Source organism: Adiantum capillus-veneris, chromosome 29 (genome assembly GCF_014529385.1).
Source record: "Adiantum capillus-veneris isolate H3 chromosome 29, ASM1452938v2, whole genome shotgun sequence".
NCBI classification, from domain to species: Eukaryota; Viridiplantae; Streptophyta; class Polypodiopsida; order Polypodiales; family Pteridaceae; genus Adiantum; species Adiantum capillus-veneris.
The window spans coordinates 61175585-61180151 of record NC_140959.1 but is presented as its reverse complement, the minus strand read 5'-3'; positions in this window follow the sequence as shown (position 1 = coordinate 61180151).

Below are 4567 nucleotides of genomic sequence, written 5' to 3'. Positions count from 1 at the left end.
AAAGTTGATGGACCAGTGCATTTTGCCCAAAACAGCAATTTCTTACGGTTGATTGCATATAAATAAGAGTGGGGATTTTTATAGGACATGAGATAAAATGCCCCATTAACTTCAGTGGGTTGGTGACCGCTTTTACCTCACCAATGTTTTTTTGGGCAAAAACAATAGGTACAAAAAAGTTGCATTTTTGCCATTCTGCGGACCTATCATCAAAGTTTCTATAGTCACGCTCAATACAGATACTATATACATGTTTTCTTAGTTCCCTTTGGGCCTTTGGATTCAAAAGGAGCCATGGAGCATGTCAAAAGGATAGTGGATCTCTTCCAATTGGAACTTTGGGGGCAATGATAAAGTGCTAAATACAGCAAATATGAAAAAATTGGGTTTAGCATTATGACCTCTAGAAACCCATAGAAACTACTCTATATCTAGCCAAGTTTGTAGTCTATGATTAGATATGGTTACTACCTACAAAATACACACAATTGGCCTAAGAAACTAGCAATATTGAGAAAGTTATACTTGCTACTCTAAAATGTATCGTATTCTTCAGCAATCAAAAAACTCAACCATCATCATATACTATGCTATATAGCATATTAGGTCCCCCAAAACTCAAGGAAGATTAGATTTATGTTATACATTACACTTACACAATCAAAATTGAATTTGGATATCAAGAAAGCCACCAAAAAAATCATAAAAGTGCTAATTTTGGCCAAAAAATAGGATTATGCAATTCTTGTAAATTGGTCATAACTTTCAATTTTAACACTTAGCTCTCCCTACAAGCATCAAAACATGTTGAGAACTATGAAGGCCTAACCTCTAGCCATCTATACCTCACAAACATGAAGTTTAGAGTGGTATAGTTGCCAAAATCTAAAAAAAAGCCAAAAACAGGACTAGTTTTTTCACACAGTTTAGGTTCAAAAATGTTGTGCAAGAGTAAGGTTAATGGTGAGATTGATACTTTTAAAAAAATGCTAAGTTTTTTTCAGCTCATAAGGCAACTTTTCGGATCTGCACCCGCTGAGACCACGTAGTCGAAAATGGCCTGCGCAGAACTTTGTCGAAGCCGAACGGTGATCGAGATGACCTCAGAATGAAATTCTGAGCACACCGAGGCCTACGGGCTTCCCCACAAGATTTGGGGCCGTGTCTTTGCCAATCGAATTTCACTCCAATATGAGCTGGTGACTCTAGCCTCCTGCAGTGCTGCCCTGAGCCTCGATCTGATACCAGTTGAAGGACTACGAGCGGAAGTGCGACGCGAGAGAGAGTGCGAGAAGAAGAGCACGACGATATGGTGAACTCGCTCTACTGTAATGTGTAGAGCATAGTGAGTTCTTATTAGGTTTTTACAAAAGAATATGTGTACATACCTGGCGGCTCGCCCACTTACCTGGGCGACCACATTGGGCTTTATACCCCAACATAACCTACGTTGTTGAGGGTCGATAGCATGAGGTTTTCATTGAGATGGGATATTTTCAAATGTGGAGATACCTTTGATGATACAAGTAGTTGGAGCATCCCTTACGAGGCCTCGCCATAGGACATGTATAGAGCGGTATAGGTGCTTTTGACGTCGAGTTGGCGGTCTATGGCCAGTTTGACAGTTTATGTGCCTTAGTTGGTCTCTATACAGTGTGCTTTTGAGAGGCATTTCCCTCTTATATGCTCTGTGAGTAATATACTTCGTCGTTTTGTCTCGTATTTTGGCTGACATAGTCCCAAATACAAAGGAGATTCTACCAAAATTTTTCCAAAATCTCTTGGTAGTTTTGTCACCATGTCTACTAACAAAGACCATGACATTCATGACATAAAGAAGTTTGTTGGCACTAATTTTGATCTTTGGAAGAACCAAATGCATGATGTGCTTGTCCAATAGAAGCAAAAGTTTCCTATTACCTATACGACTAGAACTGAAGATATATACATGACTCAGTTTCAATGGGAGGAGCTTGATGAGCTATGCAAGTCTACAATTAGACTGCACCTTGGTGAGTCGGTGTACTTTTCAGTGTTAGAATGCGAGACTGCTCATGCTTTATGGAAGAAATTATGCGACACTTACGACAAGGATACAACTAGTGATGGGGGCTTTTCACAAGCCAAGCTCCCATACCCCTCTTCTCTCGTCCCCACCCCATGAAAAACCCCCTGTTAGGGAGGGAGTGATAAAAGGCATTGGAAAAAGTAAGAAAAAAATAAAGTATGATTATGTAAATATATGAGAAAGGTAAAATTGGCCACCTCATGCCTGCGGGGCAGCCCATCCCCACCTTGCCTCCTTTTTCTTCATTGTTGCCCCGCCGTGTGTCCCTTTTCCTCTCCTCCACTCAAAAGGTCAACCCCCTCTCTCTTCCCCTTGTCCTTTCTCCTTTCTCTCTCCCCTCAAGCTACCCCACCTCTCACCAATAATGCATTATAACTCACCAATAATGCACCAACTCACATGCAACTTATCCTATCTTCCAAAATAGTATACCCCACCCCCTCTTTCTCTCTCCTATCATATCCCATGACCCAAATACCCCCCTCTCTCTCTAAAGGGCGCCATGTCTCTTGTCTTGTAGCTAAATAACCTCCCCCACACTCACACACACTCAGTTTCACTGAAAAAGGTGCCCACAGACCCATCCCCACCCGGTGGTTACCTGATTTTTCTTGTGTTCACACACATCTACACACAGATTCACCTCTGAACACACTCCCCTCTCTCCCCTCTTGTAATTACTTTATTCTCCATGTCACCTCTCACTTTTTTTCATCAACCCATCTCTCTCTCTTAGTCTCTCTCTCATGAGACTGCTGTTCTGGCACATATACACACAGCCAGACAAGTGGGGCCCACAGTCACATGGCCTATGTAGATAATGATTTCTTCATTTCTAAATTCTATAATTTCTCCCCCCTCCTCCCCTATATAAAGAGGGGTCACCATCACACTAAGGACACACAACATCACCAAAGAACACACTATGCACTGTGTGTGCCTAGTGCACACACACACACCCACACCATCACCATCACCATCACCACAATCACCATGCTTGTCTTGAGCATGACCTCTACACCCTTGGCTATGGAAGATGAAGGGCAACTAAAGGAAGGATGATGGCCATAATCCTCGTGCGAGTCTTCGCCATCAACTCCCACCTATCCGCCATGTGCTCTACCACTCTCTCCCTTCTCATTCCCCTACCCTATGCTCCCCATTTCATCGCCTAATTCTCTAAATAAAGCTTGAGGTTTTGTGAGTATGTTTTCTTGCAATGTTTTGCCCATGTGAGGTGTGCGGAATCGCCACCTAGTCTTGTGTTTTGGAGTGAGCTTGTGTATGTGTGAAGGGTGTGCGGATTCGCCATCCTTTTGTGATGCCTAAGTACTAAGCCGCTATACTCCCTCCCTCACTCTCTCTCTCTCTCTCTCTCTCTCTCACTTGATCTCATTCCCTTTCCTTTTCATCATTACTTCCAAGCATCCATCTCTCTTGGATGAAAACTTTGTTATGGTGGTGTGTTGTTTGCGTCCTAGCCGCTGAAGCTAGGTGGTGCCCCCTGTTTGCTTTACCATGACAGGCTCGAGGCGCGCCATTCGGTCCCCGGTGTTTTAGAGGCCGTCGGGGTTCGGGGTTCGCTTTGCTCCCGTCACTAGCAGTAATGTTTTCATGATGCAAAAACTTTTCAACCTTCGTATGAAGGAGTCAGCTAGTGTTGCCAGCCATATCAATGATTTTGATTCTCTTTTTGCGCAGATTCATGCACAGTGCATGAACATTGATGAAAAGATGAAAGCAATTTTTTTGCTTTGTTCGTTGCCACCCTCTTGGGATATCTTTTGCACAACTGTTAGTAACTCTGCTCCTAATGGTATGCTAAAATACGATGATGTTACTAGTGCACTTTTGCAGAGGAGATGCGTCAGAAGACCATGACTAGCTTGCATTATGGCAAAGCTCATTATGTGAAAAGGGATGATAAACAATATAAGGGCCATTCTTCGCAATGTGAGTCCAAGAAAGAGGACAATAGAGATGTATCAAAGGGTAGATCAAAGTCTTGTGGTCGCCGCAATGTTTAATGCCATTATTGTGATAAGTTTGGTCACATAAAGAAGGATTGTTATGCTTGGAAGCATGACAAAGAGAAGGGCAAAGGTAAAGGCAAAGATCATATGATAAAGAGGAGAAACCAAAGAGTTCAGGTAAGATTGAAGAATTGAACATAGTTCACGATGACAATGATGCGCAAGACATTAATAAGCTGACTAAAAATAATGATTTCTTTTATGATGCACAAGAAACTCTATCTTTGCAGAGTTCTATGCCAGCTGAACTCCTTGTTAGTGGTGGTGAAGTATCCCATACATGGATTCTTCATTCGGGTGCTTTGTTGCATGTCACACCTCATAAACATTGGTTTACTACATACGAGGAAACCATTGGCTCTGTTACACTTGATGACAGTTACTCTTGTGACATTGTTGGCATAGGTGATATTGCCATGGTTATGGAAAATGGGGTGAAGTTTATCATCCATAATGTGCGTCATGT